Raw genomic sequence first — 20,635 nt, 5'->3', positions numbered from 1 at the left:
GAGCCGCTAGGGGGCAACAGGCGGCTCCCTTCGTTGCGCATGCGTTGTCCGGAGATGAGGGCCAGGGGGTTGCGGCAGCGCGGGCCTTTCTGCCTGCGCATGCGCTAGACAAAGGGTCGGCGTTGCGCGCGTTACTCGGGGTGCGGGCAGAGACGCGCATGCGCACGGGAAGACACCGGCTAGGTACGTCGAGCGCCGCGAGAGTGCGTGGTTGCTGCGCGTGCGCAGATGGCCGTGCTTCAGTGGTTGCTAGGTGACGGGGGCACGGGGAGCGGGGCGGGCGAGCGAGACTCTGGCAGCGCTACCCTCCCTCCCGCCCGCCCCGCCTCCTCGGAGCGCTCGGTGGGTTCGCGTGCGCGGCCAGGCCGTGCCTTTCCCTTCCCTTCTCTAGGGTAGCATCCCGGCGGGGCCGGGCTGTTTCCGGGCGATATCCGCAGGCTCTCACCCCCCCCCGAGACCTCCCACCCGGCGGTGCGCGGCCGTCGGGCAGTGGCCGTCGCTTCAGCGAGACTCGCGGGCGGGGGCGGCGGGGGGGCGCAGGCAAGGGAGCTCCTGTCCTCAGGCCAAGCCGCGGGCGCGGTGAGGGCGGGCAGGGCTGTCCCCTTCTTTCTCCGCGCCGCAGCCTCTTGCCCGGCTTTCCCTCAGGCCTGGTCTCTTCCTGGGAAGTTGTCTGCGAGCACCGGCGCGTCCCGGGAGCCCAAAGCTGCCTCCCTCGGGTGCTGCCTCTGGCTCCCCTGCACGCTCCGGGTTTCTTTCCTCGCTTCCTCTCTCCTTGCTGCCTGTCACACCTTTCTTTCGGCCCTTCAGGAGAAGGTCCCTAGCTGTACTCACTGTTTACAAAATCCTGTGAGCTTGTGCCTGGCTGTTGCCTTTTATTTACTTGCAGTAGAGAAAGCTGGGAGCTTACCGGTGCTATTTCACTGTTAAAACAGCGTGACTAAACTAGTGGTCTGTTGTACAAAAATAAAACTATTAATTTAGATGTATTTTGGATTGTTGACTGAAGTAACACGTTTTGGTCTGTGGCTAAAGTGAGGCTGATATTGGCATAAATACAGCAGCAAAACCCACTGATTCTTAAACTGTAATGTTATGCTATAAAGGAGTCTTGAATGGCACAGTTCATAATTTTTTTCCTCAGATCCTGACAGGGTTTCTTATTGAAAAATTTTGTAATTTAGTTAAGTCTTTAGTGAAGTCTCACTTGTCTGAATATTTTTCTGCAGGATTACTTTTAAAACTTACTGTAGTCCTTCCTTATAGTTGATTGTATAGGGTTTTTTTAAACAATCTAAACAGCGCGTACACTTACACGATTTGTTCGTCAGTCCTCAGACAGAAATAAGAAGTTAGTCGTTTAGGGCAGTGAGTGTAAAATGTAAATATGCTTGTCGTGCAGTGCTCTCATTTTACTGCTAATTGTGCTTATGCCACAATTCCAGACTTCCTGTGGCTTGAACAAGTCTTTCGCCGAACCTCTGACAGCTTCTGCAGTACAGAAAACTGCGGTGTCAGAGTTATTTTAAATGTCAAACTATACTGATTCATATCAGTTACCATACATTTTTAATATGAATGAAGATTGTACCTAAGTTCCCTTCTGGGGATGAATTTGAAAGCCAAATAGCTGCAAGCAAAGCTGAGATCTGGCTTGCTGTTAAATGTAGAGAAGCTTGGTAAGTAGAAGGGAGCATGTTTTCCAGTCAGATTATTCCAGAGTGTCCTAAGATGCTTTACCCTAGTGACTCTAACTTTTTTCACACCCAGATGTTGTACAGATTTAATTAACACTATTTAAGATTATTTAAGATTTAAATGCACACAAAACCTGATGTGGACCTGCATAAGGTAATTCCACTCAGCGTAATCATTTCAGTTTAAATTGATTCCTTATCAATTTTCAGCTAAGGTAATGTTAGCATGCTGTAAACTGATTTGTGTGTGTCAACATAGCAGATTGTATATGGTTAGTGGATTTCAGCTAAGCTAATCAAACTTTCTTCTGTAGGTAAGGCTCTGTTTTCATTCTCACTGATTTTTTTCCCAAGCTTGTGCTCCTTGAATTATTTGTTGTTGAAGATAACAACATGTCTCATGTCAAAAGTGGTTTGTAATGAATATGGTACAAAGCCATGTGTAAATGCTTTTGTTTGTCAGAGTTGTATATTAGTTTATTTTAAATCTGTTCCCAGTATAATTAGTCTGATATAGAGTTAAATTGTTTTAAGACTGTCTGCACTGTCTTTTGTGCTGATTGAACTAAAGTGTCACCTTTTATGAAAGTGATGTAATTTTTAAAGTTAGATTAGATTTTGTTTCTACTTGTTAAGCTTCCAAGCAAAATGTAAGTATATGAAAATAAATGAGATGCTTTTGTCTACCCAACTTCTTTTACTGGCATTTATTAGTTTTTAAAATATATCCTTTACTTCTGGATAGAAACCTTTCTGGTGTTGTAGGAAGTGTTGGTTCTTGGTAGTGTTTCTCGTGCTGTGAAATCACGCCACTGTCTTAAGATTGTTGTCACTGTAGTGTGGTGTATTTGACTTATTTTTGCTGAGTCTTACCACCTTTTCAAAGTTTTGGCTATTTTCATTCTAAATTTAATGCTGTTTTCCTGACAACTTTGTCACAGTCTTCAGATTTACTCCAGTTTGTTATTGTCTCATAATTTTCTTACCACTTTTGCATCTTCTCATGACAATAAGATGTTGGTATAATTTTTAAATTTTCTTTAATGCTTCCACCATGTTTTATTAGTATCTGTCTTTTGTATAACGCTTTAAGCCAGAGAGCTGCATAAATGGAAACATATTACATGCAAAAGAAGTAATGGAAATTTAGTGTGCATGTGGATTGGGCTCTCAGCTAATTCTTGAAATACATTTTACAGTTTTTTCACTCAAACGGTATTGAATTACTTGGAAATTGGTGTAATTAAACAGCACACTTAATACTCAAGATGTTTTAATCTCCATTTTGTGAGGATTAAGTGTTATTTTTCAAGGCAACTAGTAGTTTTGAAGGGTAGTCTGCCAGAATTCTCTTATTTCATTTTTTTTTATATATATATTTTAAAATTAATTATTCTCTGTTAACAGCTGGCTGTGTTCTTTAGCTGTATTTTGGACGGGATTTTCTTTTTCTTCATTGCCATCTATAGAAATTGATGAATTTTTTTAGGTAAGTTTTTACACTTAATTTTCAATAATTTGTGAAGTTGGCATTTTTATAATTTCCATGTGTAATGTAGTTTTTCTTTTATCTCATGCATTTACTTACAATTTTTAATACAAAAGCATCTCTTGTGGCTAAATCTGTGTCATATGTAAAAAAATTTAACTATATAATGGCTGTTTTCAATCCTAGAAATAATAGTAGAATTGGAACAACTTTGCCGGCTTCTTCTGCCAAATGGAATGATCCAAGGGAATAATAAGGGATTTTTCAGAAATAAAATAAAGCACCAAAAAAAAATACTAAAATGGGATTAAGATGATCAAAAGCTATTTTTAAAAATATGTGAGAAATTTGTAATAGTTTTAAAAAGATAAAGATGTAGATGTAAGCAAGAACAATTAAAGTGTTTAGAAAATGAAAATAGATATGTTTTTGTTAAGAGTGTATATTTTTATACATGATTTATTTTTTTGTATCCCTAGTGCTAATATCCAAAACTCATTTTTCACTGTTCATTTCTAAACTTATGTGATACTGCATAGGCACTAAATAGTGTGAAGAAACTTGTGTATCTAGAAATTCTGTTTATTACTCTAATTTTTTTTTTTTTTTTTTTTTTGCTGTGGTTCAGCAAACTTACTCTCTTAAAGAGAAATTTTACCTTCTATGGAACTGTTTTCATTTTATCCCATGTCTTCATTTTTACTTCTTAATAGTTTAGTTGGGTTTTTACATAGAGATAATTAATTATTCATTAATTGATTTATACAACCTTCAGTATGTTTTTAATAGGTAGATAGGATGCCATAAAATACCCTGTACTCATGTGCTTACTGACTATGAAGAGACACAAATGATGTATAGCATGCTTGTAATATGGATTAGTAATCTTTGAGTCAAATCTTAATAAAAATTGTGACCAGAATGTTCTTTTTCATTTCTTATTTCTAAGTAGGTTGATAGTACAAACAGGTATTGTACATTTGACAGAGGACACTGTAACAGTTAAGGCCTCCTTTGCTGTCTGCGTGTAGGTAGATCTGAGCTGGTTGGTCTGATGCTGGTAGCCTGTTCAGATATTGCAGGGCGCCATCACTGACTAGAGGTCGTGGTAGCACAGTAGCTTGATATTACTAACTGCACTGTAGACAAAGCTGAGAGATTCTGGAAGATCTATCATCGTCTACCTTCTGTGAACCATTTTTGGAGGATTTTCCTCTCACAATTCTTAGAAGTACAGGGTACAGAGAATGCCTGTTAAAAAAACCAAAACATGCACACACGCACAAAGACTTTGGTATATTGATTGTAAATTCAGCAAAGTTGATCTCTGAATTATTACAAAAAGAACAGAAGAATTGTGTTCCTGGTGTATGACAAATAGTCTTACTGGATTCTCTTTTACCCTAACACAAATCTGTCTTTTTCTTGGTTGAACAGACACTTTGTGACATCAATGTGTGGATTTTTCTACTCGCTAATGTCAATGTGCAGAGGAGTGACTTGTAACTTCTGAGTGAGTTAGGTACTTCTTCCAATGGTAGGTGACCTGAGGTGCTTGAGGTTTTTGCAAACCCTTGGGAGATGGGAAATGGAAAGAGGGGAGGAGTAAAAGCATCCTTTGCAAATAGGAGAGTAGCATGAATATGACAGAAAGTACTTGTATTTGCTGTCTGGCTGTTTGTCTAAGCAAGTTTCCAGACGACCATAGAACCTAAATGTACGTTTGTGATGAAAACTGCCAGTCCATAATGTGGACATCATGGATTCAATTAGTTAACTATTTGAAACACTTGCATTAAAGTACCTCTAAAGATACCTTTTTCTGTGCAGACTGTATAAAAGTAGTAAAGGAATTTCCTTGCGAAATGTGACTTCCCAATTAAAATGCAACATAAGAATGTCAGATTAGGGATTCATGTAAAAAGAATGTCACTATGCATTGATCACAAGAAATGGTACGCTTCCTTGGTTCATTTGATTTTTGGAGTGTTATGAAATTGTTGCATTGCGTCTTTTTGAGAAATTTGAATGAAGATTGTACCAGCCTCTTTTAGTATGTTCCTGTTCAGTAAAACTAGCTGGTTAATGCATTAGCTTTAAGCATATGAGTAATTGAAAATTTGCTTTTTTATGAACAACTAAAAATTATGTTGATATCGTGCAATAGCTTCACCATTCAGTTTCCTCTTGTTTTATAAAACCTAGGAAAAGTGTTGATGTGTTTTAAACCCAATCAGAAGAGGCCAGTTGGTATTCTAAGGAAGAAATGACCTATGCAACAATTGAAGTTCTACAAAATCAAACCTTGTAATCCAAGTTAATTCGTTACAACAATTTGAAAAAAAAAAACCAACCCAAACCCAAATCTAGACTTAAGTGTTAAGCTGATGTCCTTTTAAGTATTTTTTAAAATGAAGTAAGCCTTTAGTCAAGTGGCAAAACAGCTTCTACAGAAAATAAATGTTTGCTTTTTCTCTTAAATTTCTTTCTTTTTTGCTTGTTCATGATAACCTGGTAGTCAAGTAATAACTTTTGATGTGAGAATTTAAGAAATTACAAGCCATAATGATCACTTTCCAGTTTTTTAGACTCAGTGCAGGCGAGTGAATTCATCTGCTTCCTTTATCCATCCTTTCTGTGTCAGAATGACTGATGGATGCTCTTCAATGCCAAACCCATTGTATAATTACAAGTGTTGTTCTCATTAAGTTTATTTCTATGAATTATGATCACACAGTTTGCTTAAAATATTTCAGCTTGTTTTACAATATCCATTTGTGTCTCTTTCTGTATTTTCACAGAACTATTTTGTTAATAGCTGCCATTTTACAGATTGAGTTTTTCTCCCTTTTTTCCCCCAAGTATTGAATGGTATTTTAAAGAAAATATCAATAGAAGTATCTGGGGAGGGAGAACGATATCTTATGACATTGACTTTTTAAAGTTCACTTTTTAAAAACCAACTCTTTACAGAAAGAAAATACTGATCAATTTTTATCTTAATAGCATTATTCATATGTGAAACACAATTTTTAAAAAGTGAATTTGTCAGTACTAAGCTTAAGAGCAAACTAAACACTTTGTTTCCTGTATGGGGATTTTGCTGCTGCTTCACAGATTCATTTTGGTATCAATCAGTTGCACACTGTAAGGCTAAACTGTCTCTTAATAAAAGCATAAGCCTGTGAATCCATCTGTGTGGAGTCTATTGACCATACCCATACTACATAACTTTGAGTTTCCTGCAGCTCCAAAACATGCATACATATATTTTTGTTGGGTTTTCGATTCAGAGTGTTGACGAGGGCTGTGTTGGAACCCATGAGAGGCTTTCTTACAGCATGAGACTGAGGATCAATGTTTAAAACTTTTGGGTGTGTCATACACTGTCAAAACTTTTGGGGTGGTGTTGAGTAATTACTTCATTTGAACTCCTGGTAGTCATACAGTCTGAAGCAGCGTTCCAAGCCATTTTGAGGGGAATTGGCAGGCTTCCTGTAGGAGAGAGCCAAGGACTGAGTCTGCATGTGCTCAGTATGAGTGATAAGGGAACCATGGCCATGGAACAAAATTGGGAGCATGACCACTTATATTGTGGACACAAATGGTGGGAAAGAAAGTAGCTGCATCTTTGGATGAAGAAGGCTTCTCCATGAAGTAATCAACAAAGGGAATTGTGATTATAGTTGTAGTCTTTTTCTACTTTGTTTCTAGAATGATACTGACTATGCCTGTTTATTAGGTTTAATTTGCAGTCTACCTTTACCTGTATTGAGTAACCATGGTAATGCACTAGCACAAGTATGGTGAAAAGGTTGGATTTTAATTGGATAAAAGCCTTTTGAATATTTTGAGTCCTATTGGAAAGGTGTTACTCTTGACTATATAGTAGAATATATACTTTTAATATAGGCAAAACCACGTACATCTATTTCATGACAGTAATCCCATTTATTTACAATAATAGGCGAGATACTGTTTTTCCAGTTGCCCGCTGTCTGACTTAGGAGAATATAAAGTATTGCTATGAAATGGCCTTTTCCTTTTATAGCTGTCTGACATCCAGGGTCTAGCCTCAGTGTATTAGTCAACGGAGCTAGAAATACACCACAGTTAAATTATGGGTTTGTATCTCCAGGTGGTGCTTGAATTCATGGTTGAAGACTGTAGAAATTAATTTTGCTAAAGCAAGAAACAACAGGACATTAAGCTACTATGCCAGCTTTAGATGTACGCTTGAAAAATTTTTTGCTGCTCAGCATTATTCAGTAATCTTTAACTCAAATTGCAGGAAATATTTGAAATTCCATTCTAACAATATCCAACAGAGAATATTAAAGAAGCATTAGATTTCAAATGCCTGAAGGAAAATGTTCTCTTGCAACACCGTGGGCATTTGGATCTCACTAGTATATGCAGTATTACAGTCTAATATTATGCTTTACTTGGTCTAAAATGAAAGCCCAATTTTAATTCTATCTCCAAAAACTTGGCATACTGCAGTGAAAAATAATTTATTTGAATGTTGTTTTTTAATACATTGCAACTAACTTTAAAGCTTCCTCATATAAGATTCCCACTATGGCTTTTTGTAATCTGACTCTTTCATTAAAACTTCAAATATACTCCCAAAGACTTATCTCAGCTCTTTCATTGCTAATTTACAAGTTATAAGATCCCAAAGTTACCACAGAAGTTTTTCCCATTCTATGCAATTTTTCTCTTATGAGAAAACTTTAGAGTATCTTTGTAAACATATAAAACACCAAAGCAGAGGATGAATACACAGAGACAGGTAATATACAAATACAAAATGGGGTTTAATGATGTATTTACACAAATCTGGTCTAGTCGGTTAATTTGGCAAACCCATTAGTGAACTTATCTCAAAAAAGTGCTGATTAAACCTTTATGTTTTTGTAACCCATATATGCCATACTTGATAGCAAAGCTATTTCAGAAGTGAGTCCCAGCTCAAGATTCTGGAGAAAGAGCAGAAGAGTATTTCTAAAAGGTTTGGAAGATCTCTAGCATGAATATATTTCTTAACATGCGATTAAGTATCTCAGTATTTGGCAGAGCAAGGGCAAGTGGTATGTCTCTGTTGGAAAATTAAGATCTACAGTCTTTAGATAAATAGTAGATTTTTTTCCATCTATAGCTGACTTTTTTCTCCTGTTTGCATTTTTGACTGATGTAGACAGAGTAGTGTCCAGGAAAATGTCAATATTGTGATATTTCATACCTGCTTAGAATCTCATGAGAAGCAGGTTTTTTAACAATAGTGGGTCAGTTGCCTGTGAAATTGGACCATTGTGACTTGCCTGACAAATCAGATTGGGGTGGGGCGAAATGTAATTTAAAGGCTTAAAAACTGCAGAGAGAATTCAAAAGAACAGTATACTTCAGATGGTTTAAGATTCATAATAAATGCAATCTAATAAATGCTTTTGTCTTTCATCATGCGGATGTCAGGACTATGAGTATAGGTATACATGTATATCATGCATACATTAACCTATTTGTACAACGTAGCCATGTGGGACATAAATTAGTGAAAATTCCTTAACAGTAGTATTAGTTTAACTGCAATGCTAGACTCAGTTCTTGCCAAATTAATGTCATTGAATATCTGTAATGAAAGTTAGTGGAATATTGCAGCCCTACTGCAAGATCTGCTGTCACTGCTGGGAACTCCATGGTAGTACTGGTGGACACCAGCTTGCCTGCTATGGGCCACTCGTAGGCTCTGAATTACCACATACCTTTTAACGGGAGCTCAGGCCTACTGAAGGATGATAGGCTGACTGCTTTTCCACTGTAGCTGGTCTCAGGCAGTTGCACCCAAACTTCTGAGCAAGTAGAGTGAGATGCTATCGTGTAGGTGCAGTTGTCATTGTATCAAGTTTGAGAGATGTGAATGCACCTCTTGGAAGACAAGAATATCCACCTTGGAGTAATAACGCCATCTTGTGTAAGTTTTGGACAGAAATGTGCCTTTAAACAATATTCTGCATTTTTGGACACTTGGGTGGTTTTGTAAATGTTGAACCCATCTTCCTTGAGAAATGGAAATCTGGTAAAATATGTTTTTAAAATGCGTTTATAGAAATATTGGTCTATATGGACTTCAAAATCAATTTTATTACATGGGTTTATTTCCAATTTTATTGTAATAAAAATGGTGTAACTATATTTCTTTGCTAATGGTTATATTAACGGACTGTTCTTTAAATCATAGTACAAAGAAAACAGAAGCAAATGTAAAGCTTAATATGCTATTGTATGAAGCTATTTCCACGCCTTCTTACCTGAGCTGTGTATTTAAGTAGATGCTTCGCAATCCATTGTTTTGACAGTTTTTGTTCTGACAACTTGACCAGAAGCAGTGAATGTAATGCAGTGAGTTGAAATGAGTTACCTACTGCTTTTATCATAGAATCATAGAATGGTTTGGATTGGAAGGGACCTTTCATCTAGCCCAACCCCCCTGCAGCGAGGGGGGGGGACACGGGATGATGGGGACATCTTCTTTTAGATCAGGTTGCTCAAAGCCCCATCTAACCTCCCTTGAACACTTCAGGGATGGGGCATCCACAACTTCTCTGGGCAACCTGTTCCAGTGTCTCACCCCTCTCATAGTAAAGAATTTCTTCCTTATATCTAATCTAAATCTGTCCTCTTTCAGATCAAAACCATTGCCTTTTGTCCTGTCCCTACAGGCCGTCATGTAAAAAGTCTCTCCCCATCTTTCTTATAAGCTCCCTTTGAGTATTAAAAGGCCGCAATAAAGTCTCCCCTGGGCTTCCTGTCCTCCAGGCTAAAAACCCCAACTTTCTCAGCCTTTCCTGTTACAAGAGGTGTTCCATCCCTCTGATCATTTTGTGGCCCTTCCCTGGACCTGCTTGAAAGGGTCCACATCTTTCTTGTGCTGGGGCCCCCAGAGCTGGATGCAGTACTCCAGGTGTGCTTTCGCAAGAGCGGAGTAGAGGAGGAGGATCACCTCCTTCAACCTGCTGGCCATGCTTCTTTTTATGTAGCCCAGGATACAATCAGCTTTCTGGGCTGCGAGTGCGTACTGCCGGGTCATACCTGATTTTTCATCTGCCGGTATCGCCAAGTCCTTCTTTGTAGGTCTGCTCTCAATACATCATCCCCCAGTCTTTACTGATACTGGTGATTGCCCCGACCCAGGTGCAGGATCTTGCAGTTGGCCTTGTTGAACTTCATGAGGTTCACATTGGCCCATTTCTCAAGCCTCTCAAGGTCTCTCTGGATGGTGTCCCTTCCTTCAGGTGTATCAACTGCACCACTCAGCTTGGTGTCATCTGCAGATATGCTGAGGGTGCGCTCAGTCCCACTGGCATTAATAAAGATCTTGAGCAGTTCTGGTCCCGAAATGGGCACCTGAGAGATATCACGTCTTACTGATCTCCATTTGGACATTGAGCTGTGGACTGCAACTTCTTGGATGTGGCCATCCAGCCAATTCCTTATCCATGGAATGGTCCATCCATCAAATCAATATCCCTCCAATTTAGAGGCAAAGATGTTGCATGGGACTGTGTCAAAGGCCTTAGAGAAGTCAAGGTAGATGACACATGTTTCTCTTCCCTTATCCACCAACGCAGTCATGCTGTCATAGAAGGCCACCAGATTCACCAGACACAATTTGCCCTTTGTGAAGCCATGTCTGTCTATTTGATTTCAGAATGATTTGATAACTTTACATTTCATTAAGGGGCAAATTAAATATTTAGATTCCATAAAGATGTAGCTGAACTTACTTCTTTGGCATCTGTCAGTGACAATGTTTATCACCTTTCTTCTTTTGCTAAGCGTTTTTCTGCTTCCTGGGTAGATTTTTTTCATTTGTGATAGTGGGAAACGCCTTAAGTGGCTTTTTCCGCCTCTGCTTTACAATGTATCAAATTGTATCCCTGTTCAGTGTGTGACTGAGTAAATTAACTGCACTGCTGAATCTGATTGGCAAAACTGTGCAACACGTTCAACTCTAGTGCATAGCTGAACTTCTCTGTGGCGATCGTGAAATTATACACAATGTGCAAGTGGTTGAACATTCCTTAAAAAGCAGCCTAGAAAATATGGAGCCTTTAATGTCAGTGAATAAACGCCAACTTTGGCATCAGTTTGCTTTCAAAATATGTGCTGTCCTGAGGTTATTAGTCACTCTGAATTCAAGGACGTGAGAGTGCAGATGTTGCATAGAACTGCAGCAGTAGCATACCGGTGAAGGTGCCGCTGTTTGATTTTCAGCAGATGGCATGCAGTGAATTTTAAAACTCCCTAGTCATGGATGAACTGCAGTAAATGTCATTTTGTAATTGAGGCCATTCAAGTTAGTTATTCTACATTTATTTCTAACTTAATTTTTCAAAGATCTCTTTGCTGGGATCAAATAAATGTTATTATCATGAAAGGAAATAATGTAGTATTTGCTGAATGGGGCAAGGAAGCAGAAGAATGAAAATTCTGCATCTTTTTCTCATGTATATAATAGTTGTCTTCTATTTCATGGATTAGTGTGAAGATTATGCTGTTGGTCTTCTGCTTTAGAGTAAAGGAATAATGATAATGGTGAAAATATTGCAGCTTCCCTTTAACATATGAAGGTGGATGAAAAAGAAGCATCACACAGAAAAGTAACAGCAGCCATGACTTTGATTTGAGCAAGCCCAACTTGGACAAAGATTTGGGGAAAAGAAATCCACAGATAAAAGTGAGAAGGCCCCTAATATTGTATCAGCCATAAAGACAGACTTTTGTAAAATAAAGGCTTGTATAAAATACAGAAATTACTTAACTCTGCTTCCACCAGCTGAAGCCATTTACTGGTTTTGTTTTGCACTGCCAGTGTGGAAGATTAAATTTGTGTGGATGAGTTAATCATATCTTTTACAGCTGGGGAAATGGAAAGAGCCAAATGTTGCAGCTAACTAGAATGGTCAATCACAGCTCTCATTTGAGAGATCTTTCCAAATTGCTCAGAACTAATGCATTTTTAAACAATGTCCTTAATAAGGGATAAATCCTGGATGAACTGTTTAAACAAAAAAGGGAAATTGGATCTTTGTGGTTAAAATCATACTCCACAATTTGTGAATTATAAAATTTTCTTTGGAATACATGGAATTACAGAATTACAAACACAAGGTCAAAGTCTTCAACCAATTATTGATGCTCGAGTTTACATCAAAGAGTCAAGCTGTATCATTTAAGTGTTGCAGTCTTACTATCACAAAAGGACATTAGCTGATTTTCATGGCTGTAATATACTCACAGCAATAACAGCAGTGTATAATTGCCATGTTTGATTTTTTTACTATTTTTTTCTCTTTTTTGTAATTTCTTTTTAAAATATTTTTTAAACCCTGCAAAAGCAAGAAATTTGGCAGTGATTGGCTGATGCTGTAAAGGCATCCTTACACAGCCATCTGCAGAATTATTGTTAAGTAACAGGTTGTTTGTGGAGTACAATTGTTTCCATTATATTGCCAATTGACCTTTGGTGTAAATTGGAGTCAAATGAGAAATGGGTTGGTAGAAAGAGTGGGTCAAACTGTGAAATGATTGATAATTGAAAGATAAGCATGATGCAAAGAACAAAGTTAAAAGACATGAACACACCATTTAGAAATTTTGAAATTGTCTGCTGGATTCATTTCAATTTTTTATTTTTGTGTGATACTAAGGTAGAAAGTCAAGCTTCTGTGAAAGCTTAGATGCTTTTTTTGAGGAAGGGAATAGAGAGAACATGCACCATTTTAATGGTTGTTGATAATTTGGGGCTGCCAAACCAATGCTATTCACACTGACATCCTGTCTTTTCAGACAATGAAGTAATATATTGAGGTAATTAAAGACAATTGCTTTTAATAGCAGAAAATTACTATAATTGTTTTGTTTTCTAGATAACAAATGCAGATTTATGATTTTTGTGACCACATCCAGAGTTTTACTACCAGAATTCACAGAGAAACCATAAATAGTTATTGCTCCATTATGTTTAATGTCAGTGGTATGAATTTAACTCTGTTTTATTTAAAAATCAGTCAGGACAGGTTTCACCCTTATGTTAAACAGTTTAACATAAGCTCATTCTTAGTTTTCAAAAGCTTATCCTGTTTTGTTACACCTGTTGATCGCAAATCGTACACACAACGCAAATGGTAATGAACACTTTTTGAAGGTTTTAAAAGGAGAGTTTAAATTAATCTTGCAGTGAAAGAAAAGCAAGCTTCAAAATGCTTCTGCCTTGTAGTGATTTCATCAGGTAATTCCAAGCCTATTAGAAAACTTGGTCACTTGTATGCTATTTCCTCATGTTCCATGACATTTATAGGGTGCCTACAATGACATTTTTCCCTCCAACACTGGGAGGGTCTTTGCTGGCAGAATCCGTTTTGGAATTCGTTTTTAAAAAAATAAAAATCTATCTTTCAACAATTTCTTTTGAAACATAGACTGGGTGTGATGCAGTCAAGAGGTGCATTGAATTTTTAGTAACCTGGGAAGTTGTAACAAAATGTGCAATTTTGCCTATACCATAGGGTTGCTATTCAATTAGACTTCCTTTTCCTTTGTTAATTATTGTAGCTGAAAAGATTCATCAGAGTGTAAAGAGCAGCCATTCATATAGAGGCCACTCATATCTATGTTTGTTGATCTTTGATGATTTTATCAGTTTAGAGGTCATACATAGTGAAGCTATATATGCTGTGTTGAGAATGAATACAGATAATTCTGATATTGTTCATACTACTTGTACTATGGCCAGTTTCTTTGTTATGTTATGTTTTGTAATGTTTTTTCTCCTGGACTATTGCAAGCTTTGTCAGTGTAAATTTTGGTAATGTACATAATATAGCCTATTTTAAAAACATTTAACTCATTACTTAAAAAATCTAAATTTTTTAAGTGACATAAAAATATGTTTAGATATAATTGCAGCTTTTTATTTAAAGCATTTTAACCATCTCCAGTTTTGCCTGTTAGCAAGGTCTTTTTTATCTTAAGAAACTAAAAGTGAAAGACAAGCAAAAGGTTTGAGATTAGATGAATAATTATGTTAATGATCATGAAATAGAACCTGAGGAATCAAAAAAATTGTGATACAGGAGTATCAAAATGGTTTTTTAAATGCTGAAGTTTTAGATTGGCTTGGATAGGACATGCAGCATAGCGACTGCGAGAATTACAGCCTCAGAGTTTTGTTCTCTGGCTTCAGCAGAAGCTGAACATATTTTTGAGGTTTTGAAATTGTTTACAGTTTCCTCCCTAGGCCTCGCGTGTGTGCGTATGTGTGTATGCACCTCATTGAAGTCTTTTGGTCCCAAGGGATAGTGCCAGATCACTGTCCCCATAAAGGACCTGTATTTGAAGTATTAAGCAGGTTTCATTCCTGAACTTCTGCCCCTGGTGAGGAAGCTGTTTCTCTGTCCTCATCTCTCGAGTTCCCTGCTGGGCTTTTGATGCTGATTTTGCAGCGGGTTAGCAGAAAGTGCCATTCATGGGGCTGAATGCTGGAGTTTGAGTCTTGACAATAAGCAATAGCACAACTAGAGTGGATATCATGCAGTCCACTCCTGCTTCTTTTGAGGTTATACAAGCACAAATAGGGTCCACTTGCAAAAGGCACATGGACAGAGTAGATGCTCTTTCAAAAGTTTCTTGGTAGAGGAAAACAGAATGCAAAAAGGACTGGGAATGTAGTGCATTAACACCAAGATGCACTAGAGGGCCCAGCCTGCGTATAACCATTTTCCAAGAAGAAAAAATTAGTAGTAAGCTGAAGGAACTTCTGAGAAATCACAGCAAAATTAGGAGGAGAAAGAACTGTCTGAAGCCAACGGGGTTCAAAACAGGACCGAATGTGGAGAAAGGTGATAGAGTGACAAATGCATTCAACCTGAAAATGTAATCAGACAAGCATGTTCCCCTGCTGGAGAAGGGATTTAGCAACTTTGAACTCAAAATCATGTGATTTCTTCCTCCTCCTGGCTAGATTAAAAAGGGGAGCGATGTTTTTAATATTATATCATGCTTAACAAACCATTGCGTGCTGTGTCAAGTTCATTTTCACTATCAGCTTTGGCTAAAAACCATTGCTATCTGTAGTCTAGCCTGAAGGTGACAAGAGATTTGAATCATTGTAATTAGGCACTCATCATACTGCAAAAAAGATACAACTATCTTGATGAATCGGTATAAAAAAAAAGCTGTAGGGGTTTTTTTGTTGTTGTTTAACTGCAGTTGGTGCCTGGGAATGTGAGAGCAGAAATGAGCTCAGCAAGAACTGAGGCAGTTTCCTCAGCATGACAACTATTGTCCTGTTCTCTATGCAGAAAAAGTTAAGAGGTTTTTGCCCCTCCAAGTCCTGTTGACACCTTCAAGTGTTCTTGGACCTCTCCCAGGTTTTACTTGACAAACATTTTTATATGTCCCACTTCTTTCTGATTTTGAGAAATACAGAAGAATTCACTTTCCACTCTTAAGCAAGAGCTATGAAATGAGTTATTGTTTGCCTTCTAGAATTGTAGCTCCAGGGCACACTTTTGCTATGAAGTGTAAGTGATGAAAAAGTGGATCTGCCCAGCAAAGTTAGCATTGTGGTTGGATGTGGCAGAAATGGGGTATAAGGAACTCTATCCCTCTGGGGAAAGGCATTTTCATACACACCAAAATTTAGGTTTTGTGACTCTATTACAGCTTTCTTGTGTTAATAATTAGGTTTTGTTCTCATTTTCTCCTACATTTTAGAAAAAGTGCAGAAAACATTCCTGAAATACATATGGCTTTCACCAAGTAGAAGTGCATTGCAATTTTTACCTTTTCGTTCTGGGAACAATGAGTTACCCTTCGTTCTTTTTCTCTGAAGATTCATTACTTTGTCTTATCACTCATCCACGCATCTTTCTTCAGAGCTTGGATAACATTCCTTTTGATTATTAAGATGTTAAATTGTTTGAAAATGAATCAGGGAATGGCATTTATTGCCCAGTAGCATGCTTACTGTGCAGTGGAGTCTTGCCATAACCACAAAGTTTTTGAATTCAGGGTCCTAATGCCAATTTATAAGTGCTCTAGTTTTCAAAAGTGAAATGCAAATATGGATTTACATATTTTAGGCAGTGGCAGTTGAAATGTGATAATGTATTTTGGGGGTTGCATGGGGCAGTGACTTACTCTGTGTGACTACCCTATGAACTATGGATCTATCATAGTTTTGAAGAATGGGTGTTTTTAATGAATATGTTGTATAGTTTTCTGGAAAAATTAAAAAAATACAGAATTTTGCTAGTTAATGTTAAAGCTAAACAGATTTGGAATGTACTGAAATAGCTGGTTTTTGTAAAAAAATGACTCTTCTGGAGTGAGCAAATACTAGTTATGTTGGTCATGGAAAGTTTATCTTTGTCTCTATTGAGATTAGTGTTTAAAACAGTTAATCTGCAGTACTAAAGTATTAGAATGAATTTGGGTTTGCAACCTTAGATATTTACCATGAGATGTAGCTGAGAGTATTCCTATCTTCAAATTATGAACTGGAGGTAGTTAACACTTAGCTCATAGTAGCAACCGTAATTTCCAGATAGACAACAGAAGCATTTGTATTCAGAACACTGTTATTCCCCCCCCCCCGCTCCTTTTTTTTTTCCATCACCTGACCTCTGTGGGCAAAATTTGCTGAGTAAGGGAGCAACATTTTTCTTTGATTACTTGAAGGGACAAGTGATCACACAGCCTGCCTTTCAGTTCCGACACTCATTTTTGGAGCTTGTTGGCTGATTTGAGGGCCAAGGTAGAGGTCTTAAAAGCTCCACATGTATGTACGTGTTTTGTGAAAAATCTAAGGACATCCAAATTGGTGTTCCCTTCCCCAGACTCCTCAAGAAAACGCTGTGACCTGAGCTCAAGGATTTTTCTCGATTTGGCCTTTGATATAAGTCCTTAAATATGTGCTTACTGATTTCCTGAGAAAGTTTGTCACTCCAGACCAGCCATAGTGTGCTGCTTTATGCTTGGCTGGCATGAGAGTAGCATGTAGTAGCAGAGGAGAGGAAAGAAAAGGAAGTTGAAGGGCATGGCTACAAGGAAGTAAATGAGCTAAATGTAATGAAGAAGGAATTTGGGAAACTTGAGATAAAGGCAAGGAAACTAACGTGGAAGTTTGGGAGTGTGAGGGTGGCACAATAGTGTTGGGCATGTGGATCACCAATCGATAGAAAATCCCACAAGTTACAGTGCCATGCACTGTTTGTATGTTCTTTGAATTGCAACCTGTGTATGTTGTGGCATACAAGCACATCGAAAATAAAATTTTAAGTACTGTATAATTCTTGTTGCCATTTTGGTTTTAGTTTGATCACTTACTCATCATGGGCAATGTTTTCTGTGTTTTCTGCTGACAGAAAAATGCTTCCTTGTTCTTACATGTTGATATATTGCTTCGTTTAAGGGAGAATGTTGGTGTTGCCTTTAGCACAAATGATGTATGCATTTGCATTTCTGGAACACTTTCAGAGTTTCCCATTTGCTTTTATCTCCTCCACAGAATGAGCATCTGTTTTCTAGTTTATCTTTTCTGAAGATCAGCATAGATTGTTGATTACAGGCTGCAATAAATTAACTTGTCGACTTTTGCCACATTTCATGTTTATGTTATATATCTGAACAATGTTGAAGATTTATAGAAGACTTTAAAAATTAATCTGAGACATAAATGTTTGAGAACAAAAGTGGTTTTTTTTAACTTTTTTATTTCTAAAAGCCTGCTACATAAAATTGCATGTCTCTTTCTAAAACAAGGGGGTTTTATTTTAATTGTTGAAGGGTTTTTCTAGTGATTTATTAGACATTTGACTGTGCAAAACTTAAAGTATATCCTCATAAAACTAAAAATTATTGACATCTTTACTTTTCTAAACCAGAAGAAAAAAAAGGAATTTGAAAATACAGAGTTTATTAAGGTAAAAAATACAGTTTTTGTCATGTTGTATTCTTTAGTTGTTTTTTGGAGGAATTTACTTTCAAATTACTGTCTTGCAAAATAGACTTGGAAAACTTTCCTATAGTCATGATCTAATTCTTCATTAATTTGTTATCTGAAATTACTGAATAGGTGGGAGAAATTTGTAAATTGTACTTTTTCAGTAGAATGAGCTGAATGACTCTCTCTTCTACTTGTAGAACGCAAACACTGCATTTGTTTTCCAGTTGCAATATATAGAAACAATGTGGTTCTTACCTCTCTATTCTATTTCAGTATTCGAACCAGAACTAGCACTTTGAACACGTCAGTGTTTTGGGCTGGAAATATCACCCAAACTAAACTTGTTACATAAGCATACCCTCGAGTTTGCCTCTTAACACAGTGCTTGATGTGTTCTTGTGAGCTTAAAGTGTAAGTGATGGAAGTACGCCAAGTGTTTGCACAAGAAGAAAATACCCATTTTCCATTTTCTGTGAAATTCCACCTTCAGTGTTACCCAGACAGTGTTGGCCTACTCAGAAGGTATCTACTGTTTCTCTCTGTTCTGGATTGCCAGGAAATACATGATAAATACAGGAAAGGTCTTTGATTTATTTGGGCTAGAAAATTTTGACCATGGCATGTATGTGTTCTTGTGGCTGTTGCGGTAGTTCAGGATAGACTTAGGATCACAGGGAGTGTCATATCTCCAAACAACAAATCTGTCATCACATTTACATTTGTGTTGGAATGTATGTGATGCATAATATGCAAAACAGTTGCTTAGTTGTCTGAGCAATCAAGAACAGATCATTCCTCTATAAAAACATGTAAGCATCGTATTTATTTTTTGCCAGTGTGATGGTTACATTATTCACACGTCAAATCTCTGTGACATTTGTAGACTATTGGATGATGCAATGCACTGTGCCACTCAGTCTGCAATGGAGTGCCATTTTTAGCCTTTTCCAAACTGTTTTCTCAGGCTTTGTGTGAAAGGAAATCAGTCCAACCCTACCTTGAAATTTCTGCAAAGCAGTAAGCAATCTCTTCCAGTAGTTGACTTGATATTTTGTGGAATGGAATAGTGGAAAAAAAACCCCATAATTACTCTTTAAGTGTTGATAAAAGCAGCTGCATTAAATAGCATGCAAGCAAATGTCTGTTTTAAATAAAAGACCAAATTATCAGAAAAGATATTTCATGGCTTCCTCTGAGAGTGTGGATTGTGGAGGTACCTTAGGATAAGTGCATTGATTTTTTTTATTTTTTTTTTTGGTCTGCATTTTTCCATAAATTATATAAGTGAAAGTACTGTACAAAGTGTGAAGGAATGAGAATGTCTGTGCAGCTGTGTGTTGCGTACATTTTTGTATTGATGTCATAATTTTAGAACAACAGAGTCTAGTGAGGGATGTTTCTGTCCTAACCACTCTGACCCCTTGTCAAAACCAGCAGGGCAGAGAGATCAACTGACCTCTTATCTGTGGATTTGTGTATGTTGCTTTGGAGGAGCCATTGTGAAATTTTTTTAATGTGTCTGTTTTTCTGATGTCCAGGATCATGAGGTTTCTGTGAGTGCACTACAGTTCCTAGCTAGCTTCTGAACTAGCTTCCTTGCAGTGCCTTGTCTGAATTCAGATACATTGACTGAGGTTTAAAGGCACGGGAAGGGATTTTCTGCCCTGCTGTGGAAAGTGGACCTGGTCAGGCTTTGCGTGGTTTTAAACCTGCTGCGAGCTGTGGCGACATTGAGGGCTGAAGGGCTGGACAGGGGAGTTACTGAGCTGGACTTGGTCTGGCAAACCAGGGTGCCTTGCATTGCCATGTGCTGACGCACTGATCGTGTCATCAGCACTTGATGTCACTGGAGCCAGATGCCCGGTGTGCTTTCATGGGCATGCAGGTATATCTTAAGTTTACAGTGCTAGAGGCACTCCATATTTAGGAAGACTATTTTAGAGGTATTAATATTTAGTGCAATAAGGTTTTGTCTAAAATTAATCAGGCTGTATATTATAGAGGTGCTCATCATTATCACACCTCATGACAACAATGGAGCAAACCAATTCTGTTTATTTTTGAAACAGACCTTTAGATTTAAAATAAACAGAAGCATTAGATAATACCTCATGGCAATGTGGAAACAAACTGTGTAAGTCTTTCTCTAAGACTAGCTAGGTAATTTATTTTCTGCTTAATTATAAGATATGAATGCCAAGTGTTTCCACAAGTTTTTTGGAGTGAACTCGATTCCACAAGACGAGAACTAGGCCAACTACTTTTAGCAGACAAATTTTGTTTCTCTTAAGGAATAAACCATTTCCAGTGAAGCCACCTGTTTCCCCTTTTGTCAAATGTTTTGGTCTGAGGGCTCAGAGAAGAATCCAAGGAATTTTTTTCAGTGATTCAAAGGAGCATAGAGTGATTTAAAAAAAAAAAAAGGCAGGTATTTAATTC

General features: G+C 37.7%; 1 protein-coding gene across 4 annotated transcripts in view; it reads left to right on the top strand.

The window, feature by feature from the left end:
• Positions 1–765: 765 nt before the first annotated feature.
• WDPCP (WD repeat containing planar cell polarity effector) overlaps positions 766–20,635 on the top strand; it is a 160,307-nt gene continuing 140,437 nt past the window's right edge. For 2 of the 4 annotated variants that reach the window (XM_075749668.1, XM_075749667.1), the window contains exons 1-3: positions 766–1,676; positions 3,102–3,183; positions 4,621–4,720. The gene's annotated coding sequence lies outside the window, so the exon portion shown is untranslated. The remainder of the gene's footprint in view (positions 1,677–3,101; positions 3,184–4,620; positions 4,721–20,635) is intronic. The other 2 variants (XM_075749669.1, XM_075749670.1) reach the window with 1 other exon arrangement.

The sequence above is a fragment of the Balearica regulorum genome, chromosome 3, assembly GCF_011004875.1.
Source record: "Balearica regulorum gibbericeps isolate bBalReg1 chromosome 3, bBalReg1.pri, whole genome shotgun sequence".
NCBI lineage: Eukaryota > Metazoa > Chordata > Aves > Gruiformes > Gruidae > Balearica > Balearica regulorum.
The sequence above is the reverse complement of the archived record's forward strand: the minus strand, read 5'-3'. Positions and strand labels throughout refer to the sequence as shown.